Source organism: Moschus berezovskii, chromosome 21 (assembly GCF_049115385.1).
Source record: "Moschus berezovskii isolate FMDL1 chromosome 21, NW_MosBer_1.0, whole genome shotgun sequence".
Lineage (NCBI taxonomy): Eukaryota > Metazoa > Chordata > Mammalia > Artiodactyla > Moschidae > Moschus > Moschus berezovskii.
In genome coordinates, this window is record NC_142480.1 from 6,813,117 (window position 1) to 6,829,224 (window position 16,108).

Below are 16,108 nucleotides of genomic sequence, written 5' to 3' on the forward strand. Positions count from 1 at the left end.
CTTGTCACATTGAAAATTCACCAGTATCTAATTCTTAACATTTTCACTCTCCTGCTTGCGATTCCAAATGTAACCCACACATTTGTGACAAAGTGAAAGTTGCTCAATCGTGTCCAACTCCTTGCTACCCTATGGACTATACAGTCCATGGAATTCTCCAGGCCAGAATACTGAAGTGGGTAGCCTTTCCCTTCTCCAAGGGATCTTCCCAAACCAGGGATCAAACCCAGGTCTCCTGCTCGCAGGCAGATACTTTACCAGCCTGAGCCACAAGGGAAGCCCAAGAACACTGGAGTGGATAGCCCATCCCTTTTCCAGTGGATCTTCCTGACCCAGGAATCAAACTGGGGTCGCAGAGTCAGACATGACTGAGCCACTGAACTGAGCTCCTGCATTGCAGGCAGATTCTTTACCAGCTGAGCCACCAGGGAAGCGTAACCCACACAGTTTATCCATTTCTTTCTTTCTCAGCCCTGTATTACATGGATCTTTCTAACTTTTATTAACTGCATTGCATGGTCTTTCTAACTTTTCCCATTTTCTCTCATTTTTGCCAAATTCTTCCTAACAGAGAATGGACCTTGATGAGACCTGGCATTCATGGAACTTTTCTCGTTTGAAAGTCAGAGGAATAGGTAAGATGGTGATTATTCATTCATCAGTAACTTTGGTTCAAGCACATACTTATTTCTGACTGTATCTCACATGACAGACACCTGACACAGTGCTTAGCACATTGTTGGAACTCAACACCGTGCATGTCTGTTTAACATAACCTCAGGCAGAATTGTGATGATAGCTCTCAGCACGTGTACTCTCCATCTCCTCAAGTAGAAGACAAGCTTCTGGAAATCTGGAACCATGCTTTACAGCTTATTAAATTCCTAGAACCAAAAACCATTCTTTAGTAAGTGTAGGCCGTCTGTAAATAGGTCATTCATCCAATATAATGACCTGTCACATCATCCCTGTGACAAAAACATTAAGCTAGGCTCTTAGGATTTAATATGAAAAAGATACGTTCACTACATTTAAGGGTCTTACAAAGCTTATGGAAAGAACAAGTACAAAAAATAAAAGTGAAGCACCAGGTCACTTCTACCAGACTGGCACAGCCATTCTTCATCCACCGTGAGTGCTGACTGCTAAGAGCTCACAGCTTCATGCTTCTCAAGGAAACGATCATGGCCAATGGATCTGCCATGCCCAGTGAGGCCTAGGTTAGACCTCCTCTCCCTTGTCAATTAGGACATGGCCTGTAGCCAATGAATGGCTAAGAGGGGGCATAAAAGCCTTGCACCTGACTTCACGGCAGGACAATTCATGCTCCAAAGCTCCCCATGAGCTCAAGCGAAGACTAGACATCAGCTGAAGTCTAGACTGCAGGCTCAGACTAAGAGTGGACTTTAGGTAAAGTCCGCTGCTGCTGCTGCTGAGTCGCTTCCGTCGCGTCCGACTCTGTGCGACCCCATGGACAGCAGCCCACTAGGCTCCTCTGTCCCTGGGATTCTCCAGGCAAGAACACTGGAGTGGGTTGCCATTTCCTTCTCCAATGCATGAGAGTGAAAAGAGAACGTGAAGTCGCTCAGTTGTGCCCCCATGGACTGCAGCCCACCAGGCTCCTCCGTCCATGGGATTTTCCAGGCAAGTGTACTGGAGTGGGGTGCCAGTGCCTTCTCCAGGTAACGTCTAGTCTTCAGCTAAACACTAGACTTCATATCACCTTCTCAGTTGCTATCTTTACAGCTGTAACCTGGGAATTCTCCCTTCCTTTAGGCTCTGAAGCTAAGAGAACTAACTTAATACACACTGCTATAATATAACTCAGACAAACCTAGACAGCATATTAGAAAGCAGAGACATCACTTTGCTGACAAAGGTCTGTATAGTATAGTCAAAGCTATGCTTTTTCCAGTAGTCATATGTGGATATGAGAGTTGGACCATAAAGAAGGTTGAACACTGAAGAATTGATGCTTTTAAACTGTTGGAGAAGACTCTTGAGAGTCCCTTGGACTGCAAGGAGATCCAATCAGTCACTCCTAAAGGAAATGAACCCTGAATATTCATTGGAAGGACTGAAGCTGAAACTCCAATACTTTGGCTACCTGATGTGAAGAGCCGACTCATTGGAAAAGATTTTGATGATGGGAAACATCAAAAGCAAAAGGAGAAGGCAGAGACAGAGGGTGAGATGGTTAGACAGCATCACCGACTCAGTGGGCATAAGGTTGAGCAAACTGGGAGACAGCAGAGGACAGAGGAGTCTGGCATGTCACAGTCCACGGGGTCGTGAAGCATCAGACGCGACTTAGCGACTGAAAAACAGTAATGTACCTCAAGGCATGGAGGGCAGGGAGGAGTGAGCAATACTGCTTAGAGTATTTAGGAAGTTTTACTTAGCAGGGGGACTCACATTTCATTGTGAAGGACTCATCGAAATGAGGATGGTGAGCAAGGGGTGATGTACACAAACTCTCCATTGGTAACATCATGTACATAAAAACTGTTCAAAGGAGAATTTCTGCCCCTCACTTTTCAGTATGGACAAATAAACTATAGCAACTAAATCATTAAGAACATTGCCAAGTTTCATTGCCTGGAGCTCAAGGAGCCTGACAGGGACTTGAAGGAGAGTGAGGTCCCTGAGGGGTTGGCATGCAGTGATTTTGCTGGTGTACATGGAGATCCAAAAGAGGTTTTCAATCAGAAGGATGATATTGGGTCTGTGCTTGAAAAGATAATTCTGGTGGCAGGGGAAAGGTAGATTGGAGCCCTAAAACAGGGGATCAGACAGACAGTCATTGAAATAGTCTAGACAAAAGAAGCTTAAGAGATAGAGATGATCACTTAACAGGACAGAGGCTTCAGACTTTGGGATGTATTCAAGAGGGTTTTAAAAGAATGGCTCTTCAGTATGAAGTGACCAACAGAGAGGGAGCCAGAAGCCTCTAGAATAGTGGATGACAATATTCTGGCATCTTGCAGTGACAAAAATATTAAATCTGAACAATGATTACTCCATTAACTCTATTGGTAAAAAAAGACAATTCTAATGAATGGTGCCACCCAAGTAAAACATACAATATCCTCTTATTTGAAACTCTCTGTGTAATTTAAGACATCACCGTTGTATTTAAAAGAATGCATTATTGCAAGCTCTAGGAGAAGGTCAGCATTCATTACCAACCCCACAATAATAGCCAACAAGTTGTGAAGAGTGAGCCTGTGATTGAGGAAAACAATTTCAGGTAGAAAATAGACTCTCATTTCTAACTCTTGCAAGGTTACAACAGCAACCAGAAAATGAAAACACATTTTTATTTTTCAAATTTATGAAAAAAGCCCTCACTACCACTGTCAGTCTAGCTAGGCAAACATCTTCAACTGATGTCACCTTTTCTTCTCTGAACTTAAATAAAGACAACTACCAAGGAACAAGAAGAGATAGGGATAGACCTGGAATTTGGGTTGGACTTGTACACATTCAGTTCAGTTCAGTCGCTCAGTTGTACACATTACTGTATTTAAAACAGATAACCAAAAAGGACCTACGGTATAGCACAGGGAACTCTGTTCAATGTTATCTGGCAGCCTGGATGGGAGAGGAGTTTGGGGGGAAATGGATACATGTGTATGTATGGCTGAGTCCCTTTGCTGTCCACCTGAAACTATCACAACATTTTTAACCAGCTATACTGCAATATACAGTAAAAAGGTTAAAAAAAAATTAAAATAATATAACCAAAAAGGACCTACTGTATAGCACAGGGAACTGTTCAATATTATGTATTAACCTAAGTGCTGCGGTTCATGGGGTTGCAAAGAGTCGGACATGAGTGAGCAACTGAACTGAACTGAACTGAAGTGAGAAAAGAATTCGCAAAAGAAAAAATACATGTATGTGTACAACTGAATCACTTTGCCGTAAACCTGAAACTAACACAACATTGTTAATCAATTGTGCTCCAATATACAAAAAAAATACTTTTAAAGAAAAAAAAATAAAATGAAAATGAAAATTAAGTTGTTGGAGAAGATGTAAATTTTAGTGTAGAAATCAAAACAGATGGATCTTTATGCCATTGCTGTGCACGTGTGTTTGTTGTCTGATCTGGACATGCCTGTGGTCTGAACTGTGAGTGTGCATGTGTTTTTCTGAGACTGTTGAGGTGAAGTACCATATTCAACACGGGCTTCCCAGGTGGCTCAGTGTAGAGAACTTGCCTGCCAATGCTAGAGATGTGGGTTCGATCCCTGGGTCGGGAAGATCCCCTGGAGAAGGAAATGGCAACCCACTCCAGTATTCTTGCCTGGGAAATTTCAGGGACAGAGAAGCCAGGTGAGTTACAGTTCATGGGGCCACAAAGAGTCAGACATGACTGAGCTGCTGAGCACCCACACTGTCTCTTTTCTAGGCTAGCCTGGGCACCATATTCAGCACAACACCTTTTTCTGTTTTCATCTGTTACTATGCCTTCACATGCTTGGCTTCCTCTGCCTTTCTTTTCCCTGTTGGGTAAATATTAGAAAATAATTTTAACATTATTTTTTAAATTGAAGTATGCTTGATTTACAATGGTGTGTTAATTTCTGCTGCACAGCAAATTGATTCATATATATATATATACACACACACATTCTTTATATAGTCTTTTCCATATAGTTCCCCACGCTATCCAGCAGGACCTTGTGTCCATCCATCCTATATGTGAGAGTTGGCATCTGCTAATCCCAAATTCCCAGGGCCTCCCTCCCTCACACACCCTTCCTTTGGCAATCAAAAGTTTGTTTTTTAAACTGAGCCTCAGAAATATTGGGTAACATTCAAGATCTCTGACCTAATAATGGAGCAAAGAGCATTGGGGCTGGGGCTGTGTGGGGGACAGACTTGGATGAGCTTGCTTCATTGTGAAAGTACGTACACCGAGCAAGGAACAGAGATAGGATGTGAACTCAGGTCGGCTGATTCTAAAAGTGTCCCCCTCTTTATTTCTTGGTAGTTCCATCTCTCACATACTAGGATGGAGGGGTCCTCTATAGGATGGTGCAGTGGTCCCCCAATTTTGCACATTAGGGATCACCTGAGGCACTTCCACAAACGTTAATACCTGGGTCCCACCCCTGGACATGGTGAATTAATTGCATGGGTGTGCCTTTGGCTTTGAAAATTTTTGGATTCCCCAGGTGAGTCTCAGGTACAGATAAGCCTGGGAATGACAGATGTAGTGGTAAAGAGCAAGTTCCCTGAAATCATAGTCCTGGGTTCAAATCCCAGACCCTAGACTCGCCGTGCGACCTTGAGCAAGACGTTTGACTGTCCCCTGTCAGTTTCCCCTTTGTACCTACTCCATAACGCTGTTACAAAGATTAAATGAGTTAGAAGGTATAAAGCGTTTGAAAGTGTTGGCATTATTACTTCATAAAAGCAGCAATAAATTAACAAAAACAAAAAATTAGCCTTCGGCTTCTATGCCTGGGTATACAGTAAGAAGAATTTGTTTAAAAAGTCTACCGATAGAGAAGAGGCCACCAAGTCCTCCACCAGAGATGTAAGAAGGCTTTATGGTGCTCCCTGAGGAACCCACCTTGTGCATGTTTTATTGTTAGTGAAATAGAGGTCCAGAGAGGTTAAGTGACTTGCCCAAAGCTGCACAGCAGTTATAGCACTGTTGGGGGGTAGGTCTCGGGGTTTCTTGCTTCCTTTATGAAGCCAATTCTGCTTTAAGGTGGCTGCTTTTGGAGTCAGTAGGGTGGGGCTCATGCAGATGTGAGTTGGTGATTCCAAGCAGATGCTCAGAGGACCCTGAACAACCCGTCTGACCTGCAGTGACTCTGAGTCCCACCCTATTGAGGGACAAGGCTCAGTCGACCAGCCAGGTTGGCACTTGTCATTTCTTTTCTGTGCGTCTCTTTGACGTGTCCTGGCTGGTGGAAAGAACGTCCCTTTAAAGAGCCTCTGAATTGGAATCATCCCAAATGGGTCTGATTTGCCTCTCAGCACTTTGAAGGGAGAAGTTTTCTCTCGTGTACCAAAGCAATCAGCCCAGTCCCTCTGCCAAGGAGGAGTCTCCTGGCTTTGTGCAGCCCCAAACTCTAATCACAGGGGAGGTACTTGACACCTTCTTTCCACATTTGCATCTTCAAAGGTTGTGTAACCGGAACACATCTTTTCAGACAAAATACTTGGGAAAATGTTGGCGTTTGTGTGGGAAAAGCCAGTACTGGGAATGGTGAAAAAAGTGCTTTATGGAATGAAACAGACACGGGTTGTGTGCTGATGCATGACACACGGAGTCATCAATTTGCTGCGCCTTAATTTCCTTATCTTTAAAGTGGGGATAATGCTTATGTTCTGCAGCCATGCGTTCATATCTGATGATGCATGTATCAGATTATTAGCACAAAGATCCACGCCTAGCAGATAATTAGGAAATAGAGCTTCTCTCAGCTCTGAGGTTTCATGTGGAGGGGATGGAGTCAATTAATCAGTGCATCAGAAAAAAATTTCCAGTTTTCTGAAAAGCTACCATGGGCTGTGAAAACTATGTCAGGTAGCACCCCTCCCCTCAAGGTGTTTGGACTCTAGTTGGATAGAAAAAAATTAACACAGTGTGTGCTGGTTGATGAGGTGGAGAAGGTGGATTACTTGGGTGAGGCTGAAGGTTGTTACAGGTGGCCATCTGGGTTATAAAGCTAGTGATTTCCAAGCTATTTCAGGCCTCTGGACAAGTTTATTTTTAATAAAGAAAACAATGACATATGTAAACAATCTGTGGGGAGACTCTGGTCAGGAAATCGATCGCTGAAATTGATTGGTGCCTGTGCAGAGATGAGGTGAACCCAGCATCAAGGGCTCAGCCCAAGGGACTCAAGACTTAACAGAGAAGATGGCAGGAAGTTTGTTCTGGGATGAGGAGCTGATAGGAGGGGAAGGCCAGCGAGGATGGAGAGGAAGGGCAGGTGGAGGCAGCCTAGCATTCCTGGAAGTTCAGGGAGGCGGGTAGACTGGTGATGGAGCAAGGAGAAAGAAGGAAATGATTCGGAAGTTGCAGAGCAGAATGACCAGTAAGAAGGGCCTTGAATGTCACGTGGAAGAGTTTCTATTTTCTCCTATGAGTGGTCAGGGGCCTCCCCTCTAAGGGGACTTAGAAATAGAGGAGATACACAACAAGGCTAGAGATCCAGTTTTGAAGCAGCCAGGTTGTCAGCCAGCAGGACGGGCCCCATATTCTGGGAGAGGACACAGCAGGCACCTTGAATTCTAGGTTTCTCTTGAGAGGTAGCTGGCCTGTTCCCTCAGCCCTAGTTGCTTAGGTCTATGTAGTATCTGTCTGCAGGCTTCCCTGATGGCTCAGCGGGAAAGCATTCACCTGCAATACAGGAGATGCAGGTTTGATCCCTGAAGATGCCCTGGAGAATGCAATAGCAACCCACTCCAGTATTCTTACCTGGAGAATCCCATGGACAGCCTGGCAGACTACAGTCCGTGGGGTCGCAAGATGAGTCGGGCACGACTGACTAAAGAACAGCATGCATTGAACAATTTTGGTTCAGTTATTCAGTCGTGTCCAACTTGTTGCAACCCCATGAGCCGCAGCACGCCAGGCATCCCTGCCCATCACCAACTCCCAGAGTCCACCCAAACCCATGTCCACTGAGTCGGTGATGCCATCCAACCATCTCATCCTCTGTCGTCCCCTTCTCTTCCTGCCCTCAATCTTTCCCAGCATCAGGGTCTTTTCAAATGAGTCAGCTCTTCACATGAGGTGGCCAAAATATTGGAGTTTCAGCTTCAACATCAGTCCTTCCAATGCACACCCAGGACTGATCTCTAATAAACACATTGCAAAATATTGCTTTTCAGGGTTGCTTGAGGTTTGATGTGGAGAGAAAATCTATTGTTTCAGGTGAGACTGATTAAGGTGTTTCCAACCCCCAATGTTTTGTAGAAAGTATTGCTTCAGTGACGTGGAGCCTTGTGGATTCAGGAGTTTGGACTGGATGCTTCTAGAGGTGTCAGCTAGGTGGAAAGGAAGTCCTTCCTGTGAGAGAGGTGAAAAGTGATCCTGGGGACCCTCATCCAGGTCGAGGGACCCCAGCATGGTGAGGAGATGGTAAATACTCATTGAATGATAAGGAAAGAACAATTGAATAAAAGAATGATTTCAGCTCCCAATGATATGTGGAGTGGAAAAGGAAATTAAAACAAATATGTGCTGGGTAGCCATTTTGTTTTGTTTTAATAGCCCTTTTTAAAAAACATTCATGAGCAAATGTTACTATATCCTTGACACTAGGGAAGAGGCCCTGGCAGCCTCCTGTCTGGGGTACCTCTCTTCTCATCACCATGGCCATTTATTTAAACTGGTTTCTCTGTGTTTACACACGGATAGCTATGACTCTGTCCGGCTGCCCACTTACAAGCACATCTCCATGTGCTTTCAGGAGATCAGATTATTTTTGTCATTTAGCAAATGAGAAAACAGAGGCTAAGAGAAGTGGTATTTCACGTCAAAGCTCAAGTTTTGAGCCCAGCTCTGATGGCCCCAGAACCCTTACTCTTTGGGCCACTGAAGTCAGCTGTCAGAGGAACTCTTCCATGTGCTGCCCACAGGTGCTGTGCTCTGCTTTGACTCTAGAGAAGATGAAACCCTGTCCATTCTGGAAGGGGATGCTGCAAAGATGAAAACACACTGTGCAATGGAGGAGGGCAATGGGCCACCTGCATCATTCAATATGGCAGCCACCAGCCACTCATGGTTCTTCGAACCTAATATTAAATTCAGTTCAGTTCAGTCGCTCAGTCGTGTCCAACTCTTTGTGACCCCATGAATCACAGCACGCCACACCTCCCTGTCCATCACCAATTCCCGGAGTTCACTCAAACTCATGTTCATTGAGTCGGTGATGCCATCCAGCCATCTCATTCTCTGTCGTCCCCGTCTCCTCCCACCCCCAATCCCTCCCAGCATCAGACTCTTTTCCAGTGAGTCAACTCGTCGCATGAGGTGGCCAAAGTATTGGAGTTTCAGCTTTAGCATCAGTCCTTCCAATGAGCACCCAGGATTGATCTCCTTTAGAATGGACTGGTTGGATCTCCTTGCAGTCCAAGGGACTCTCAAGAGTCTTCTCCAGCACCACAGTTCAAAAGCATAAAATTAAATAAAATTAGAAATTTCAATTCCTCCATCCCACTGGCTGAATTTCAAGTGCTCAGTCACCACATGTGGCTGCCAGATTGGACAGGGTAGATACAGAACTCTTCCATCATCGTAGAAAGTTCTGTTGGACAGTGGGGCAGCCCGACTGTGAAGCAATATGCCAGAGTGAGGGCTTGCTTATATTACGCAGGACAGGGACTCTTCATTGCTTTCCTTTTTGTGCACTGACTTGAAGTCTCAGAGGCTTTCTCCCACTGCTCCCCAAGCATGCTAAATTTTAGCTTTGCCACAAATCTCTTTTGCAGATTCTGAGCAGCAGAAGTCTCTCAAACAGTCTGCAAACACATTCTGGGCTTTGGTTTCATTCAATATCAAACCAATGCAGACCATCAAGGACTCTGTGGCCCTTGTACATCACAGAAGGCCTTTAATGGAAGTGAATTCAGGTGTTCTAATCTCCGCTTGGGAGGAGGATGCTGAAAAAATCATCTTGTATGGGACTGTCATTGGGAACTTTGTCAAGCCCATATGCTGTGTTCTTTCCATGAAAACACTTTGGAGAAATTTACCTTAGATTAGAATTCTCCTGAGTGACTCTATGTTTTTCCTCTCCGAACACTATAGACATTACAACTGGTTGTCTTATCTTTCTTTGCTTCAGTTGCTAGGAAGCTCAATTTCCAGCTTCATCTTGACAGTCATGAAGGATATTCTGGCATCCGATGTTGTCTTCTCTTCTGTATCTGCTTCACGAGTCCACTCTTGGTTTTCTCCCACTGTGGATTTAGTTCCCTCTGCATCTTGGCCTTCACCCATTGTACCACAGGGTTTTCTATTACTCTTGCTCTGTTTGTTTCACATGGCTTCTTCAAGACATCTGCCTGGTGTCCAGAACTAAGGAGATGGGCCATGAGATGTAAATGGCTGAGCCTCTTGGGGAAGCGGAGGTAAGGGGCGAGGGATGGCCCAGCTTCTCTCTCGTGGCCTGGGAGGTCCCCCAGACTGAGGCCATTCCTTCGGAATCACATCACCTTTGCCCCTGAATTTGGCCTTGACACGTGACCCGGCCGCACCAAGAAGAAGGAGGGCAGCTTGCCTGGGCACATTCATGCTTCTGGGCTCTGATTGGGGATGGCCCCGCCTGTCCCCACTCCTGATGGTAATTGGGAACATCAGAGGTGACTCACAGGCACCTTTGGCCTCTCTTTACAGGGAGAGGCTTTCCCAGAACACGCGTGTCTCACCACCCTAAACTCTCCTTGCTGGGACTGAAAGTCCTAATTATGTAAGGGTCAGTAAGGGTCACCCCTGTCTCTGAGCTTCCCAGTTTCAGGAGCTGGTTTACTTCTGCTGTCAATTATTCATTTTCCTCTTGGGAGGAGGCTTTTATGAGACCTTGGTCAGCAGTGTTGAGCTGGAGGGCGTGCCCTACCTGTGGGCCAAGCCAGGCAGCTCGGTGCTTCTGGAAAGAAAGCAAGTCCTGGCCCAGTAGATAGAGCACGTTGCAACTTACACATGCTTCCACATGGCTTGTATCAGAGTTTGATTTAATTTTTACCTGATGCTTCACCTATTACAATGAGACATAAAAAAGGAATTTGCAGCTGCCTGCTTATCAGAAAAAGATCAACTGTTTCTGTAATTAATATGGAAGATAACAATTTAAAATAATGAAACACCCATAATATGCTTAGGGGAAGCAGCTTGTTGCTATAATTAGAATGAGAATCAAATTGTTCTGATGGCAAACACATCATTTATTGAACTGAAGCTACTCTATGAATGGAAGTAAATAGCACAGCAGGAAAAAAAAAATAAACAAGCAAGAGACACATTTTATAAAACTCTGGGCCTGAGGAAGAGCTCAGAAGCATCCAGGGATGGAGTTTAACAGGACTGGACGTTTCTGCACCACCATGCACCAAACCACCCAAGCACCTTCATGGTTTTGCTTAGTGCCCTTTGAAGCCCTTGAGATTTTTCTAAAGTGCAGCTCTGATGTTACCCCTTGATCAACCCCTTTCACCAAAAGGTTAAATATGAAAGAAGATGTATATCTCTAAGTACATGCACACACACATACGTGCATATACACACAACATACACACTCTGATTTCAACTTATGTTCCCCTTTGCAGTTCCTGTTTTAAAGAATCCACAATGTATATTGTTTTTATAACTAATTTTAAAAGTTGTTGCTTCCCCCGCCCAAAAATGCTCTCCATTTTCCAAAGGCTTGAGTCCAAGTTCCCTGGGTGGTCAGCTCCATCTCCTTCACCAGCACCGGCCCCTGAACTGCGGCCTCCTGGGCAAGGCCTGGACCTCTGACTTTCCTGCATCTTCTGGACCTGAAGTCTTTCCTTCTGCCGGTCTCTTGGCCTGTGACTTTCTCTCCTTCCCTTTCTTGTCTGGAAGGCTCTCACTTAGCTGTAAAGACCTGGTGCAAATGTCATCTTCTCTGAGAAGTCTTCTTACGCCAACCCTCTACCCTGGGGGCACGATTAGCTGCTTTCTTCTCTGAGGTTTCACAACACTTCCCACAAAAGTATATCAGTGCCTTATATGGCATTATATAGTTACTTGCAGTCATGTCTTCTTTCAACACATGTGAATATGTGCATGTGTGTGTGTGTCTGTATGTGTTTATATGCCTGGCACATAGTAGGTATAAATGTTTACTAAGATGGTGTTAGATTAATTTGGGTGAGCACGGACACATTTTGGGTTCATTAGACATGTTAAGTTATTTTTAAAGTTCTGCGGTTTGAGTAAAATTTGAAGAGCATTTTGCCAAGTATGTTTCTCCCTATTTTGTAAAGCCCATATGTCTATTAAGGGGGGAAAAGCCATATGGTTCTGATTTCTTTACTCATAGATCAGCCTTTCAGCTTTTAGGATATCTGATGTTCAAGATGCTGCCTGTACTGTGTGTATCGGTCCCTCTTTTTGAATATGTTTTTCTTTGAACTGAGGAGATCGACTTTCCCCCAAACAGAAACTTAACCCTCAGCAGTGTAGAAGGAATTTTCAGTTCTCCATTTGTGAGGCTTAGGAGATGCTTTCTCAAATGAAACCCACTTTCTGCCTTGCACAAAGAGAGCGATGGTCCCCCTTCAATAGAATCCCTAGGACCAAGAGGAAGGTTTCCCTGGTAGCTCAGTCAGTAAACAATCTGCCTGCAGTGTAGGAGACCTGGGTTTGATCCCTGGTTTGGGAAGATATCATGGAGAATGCAAAGGCAACCCACTCCAGTATTCTTGCAGGTAAAATTCCATGGAAGAGGAGCCTGGTGGGCTATAGTCCTTGGGATTGCAAGAGTCGGACATGACTTAGCGACTACACCAACCAGGACCAAAAGGAGAAAAGTAGGTGACAACTCAAGTTGGCCTATTTCTGGTGTGACTGAAGGAAATCCAGGTGCACCGAGAAGATATTAATCAAATGAATCGATCAGTTAAAAAACACATAAGGAATGAAAACAGACTACAGAGGGGTGATGTCATAAACACCAGTTTCAAAATTAGAAAACCCTCTGATAATGATCCCCCTATTGAAAGACAGGATTCATCATCTATCTTCAAGTTTTAATGAAGATTTAATGAAGACCTATTTTTTGAGCGAAGTTTGCCAAACTTTTAGTCATTATTCTAATGCTTTTCCGATCTTGGCCATATAGATATATTTTGTGTTACCACTTCACATTTTTTTCTAAATGTATTTATCTTTATTTGATAAAACACATAAACAAAGATATTTACAAATACCTCTGTAAAGAAACAATTTATTACTGTTGTTTAATGAAAAATGACATTCCTTACTATACAATAACTCCTTATTTTGGAAAAGAAGAGATACTTATTACTTTTTTCCTAATTATTAATCTGTAAACCAGCTAAAATCATCTCACTCATCATCGATGGTATCTAGCTTTGAAAGCACTCAAAGAGTACATCTAGGAGCATCCCCTAAAATGGATGGCTGCGTAAGTGTTCAATACAACTATTACTGTTGTTACTGGAAAGATTATTATATTGGCTGTCAGACACTATGCCTCAAGCTCCAGCCAAGGCATTTTGCTAAGTGTGCAGTTACAGAGAAGTGACTTAACTGTGGTCAGCTACAGGGTCCTCACCTGAGAAACAAGAAATGAGCTCTTTCGGGATATGGGGCAAAATGATGAGAGGAGTTTATTCCTTTCCCTTTGTGCTTTTCCAGCCCTTCCTCTGTGGTGTGCCAACACACAGATGACAAGTGAAACATGGTGTCAGCTATGTCAGAGCAGCTAATTCTACGGACATCTGCCACCACCCTTGTCCTCATGCAATTTCTTACAGGATGACTCATCAGACAATTTAGCAGCTCCATGGGGTGGGCATGGCCATGATGAGGATTCCCATTTTCCAAGCGAAGCAACTGAAGCTTCAAGGAGATCCTATTCCCAGGGCTTTGGGGCTCACACAGGCTGAGTCAGTTCTAGAAGGAGCCAGTGCTTTCTAACTCTTGCTGGTCAAGGCTACTTGAGCCTGTGCTGCTGAATAGATATCAAGTATGATGGTAGAGCGGGTCAACAACATTAATTGTTGAGACATTGCTGAGAAAGAACAAGGTGTAAGATCCTCAAACGATCCCCTCCCTTTGTCTTTCTGTTTAAGTAGAGTTCTTAGAGGTCACAGCCCGGAAGGCCTGTTTGTGACTTCACAGGCTCTCTTTTGAACTTGGAAAATTTAACAAATGGATTATTAAAATGGAATGTGTCAGGTCCTAAGATAGTTTCTGGAGAAACAGAAATAACTCATGGAGAGTTTATAGTCTGGTAGGGGAAACACATTGATCAGAAAATGTATCAGAACAAGCAAGCAAATTAAAACAAAAACGTTAGGGTCATGACTGAAATAAAGCTATGATCAATGCGACCTGGGAGAAGGGGGCAGGCAGCAATTTTGTTTTCTATTTTTATTTACTCATTTATTTGGCTGCGCTGAGTCTTACCTGGGCTTCCCAGGTAGCACTTAGTGGTAAGGAACCTGCCTGCCACTGCAGGAAATGTAAGAGAGTCAGGTTGGATCCCTGGGTCAGAAAGATTCCCTGGAGTTGGAAATGGCACCCCACATCAGTATTCTTTCCCGAAAAGTCCCAGGGACAGAGGAGTCTGGCAGCCTGCAGTCCATGGGCTGCAAAGAGTCGGACAGGACTGAGCAACTGAGCACGCAATATGCAAGGGTCTCAGTTGTGGCATGTTTGGGGTTTCTAGTTCTCTGACCAGGGATCGAACCTGGGACCCATGCTGTGGGAGTAGAGTCTTAGCTACCCCACCAGGGAAGTTCCAACCGCAATTATTTGTGTTAAAAAGTACGACTATGCTGCATTTTCAGTGCTGGATAATGAGTTCATGTCCCCAAAGGCTATTTTCTCTTTGACTTTAATAGAAGTAACTTACAAAGAAATCTATCTTATTACTCTCCCTCCCTATGAGTCACAGGCTGCTCATTTCCCAATCAGAATCTCTTTCAGTAGGTTTCTAAAACTTTTGCAGTGCAACTTGTGCCTGTATCAGGCAGGGTTTGAGAAGTCCCCTAGTATTTTTTCTTCAGCAGACACTGGAAAAGTCTCAACAATTCAAGTTACTACTCTGAAACAGAATCTTAAACTTGGCAATGAAAAGCAGGAAAATTCATTTTTAGATTTTAAAAATAAAAATGTCCATCTTCAAGTCAACACATTCCCTTGTTTTGGCATCTCAAACCATCTTTTAAAAAGGAGAGAAATATTCAGCTTACCTTTGCATCTAAAAATGAGATTTAAAAAAAAATCCTCATTACTAAACTCTTGCATGATTTGCTTCAACAGGCAAACCTTTTAATTCCTTATACACAGACTTGACAGCCATGACTGGTGGGGTGTGGGGTCCACCAACTAGAACAGAACTGGAGAGTAAACAAGAGAGGGAAGGGGCTAAAATAACGTGGAGACCAACTGGTGTGTATGTCAAGCAGCCTAAACAAAAGGAGCTGAAAACAGAGAAGAGAAAACCCTTGAACACTTGGTCAATGATTGGGAGTAGTTACTAATCTGCTAATCATCTCTGCAAGTAGAAATGGCCTTCTTTACTTTAAATTTTTTCTAAAAACTTCTTATTTTTGTATTGGGGTATAGCTGATTAAAGACGTAGGAATACCAGACCACCTTACCTGCCTCCTGAGATATTCGTATGCAGGTCAAGAAGCAGCAGTTAGAACTGGACATAGAACAACAGACTGGTTCCAAATTGGGAAAGGAGTACGTCAAAGCTGTGTATTTTCACCCTGCTTATTTAACTTATCAGCAGAGTATATCAGGCAAAATGCCGGGCTGGATAAAGCACAATCTGGAATCAATCTTGCTGGGAGAAATAACAATAACCTCAGATATGTGGATGATACCACCCTTATGGCAGAAAGCAAAGAGGAACTGAAGAGTCTCTTCATGAAAATGAAACAGGTGAGTGTAAAAAACTGGCTTAAAACTCAATATTCAAAAAACAAAGATCATGGCACTTCATCCAAATAGATGGGGAAACAATGGAAACAGTTACAGCTTTATTTTCTTGGGCTCCAAAATCACTGCAGATGGTAACGACATCCATGAAATTATAAGTCACTTACTCCTTGGAAGAAAGATTATGACAAACCTAGATGGCATATTAAAAAGCAGAGACACTACTCCACTGACAAAGTTCTGTCGAGTCAAAGCTATGATTTTTCCAGTAGTCATGCATGGATGTGAGTTGAACCATAAAGAAAGCTGAGCGCTGAAGAATTGATGCTTTTGAACTGTGTGTTGGAGAAGACTCTTGAGAGTCCCCTGGACTGCAAGGAGATCCAACCAGTCCATCCTAAAGGAAATCAGTCCTGAGTATTCATTGGAAGGACTGATGCTGAAGCTGAAGCTGAAGCTCCGATACTTTGG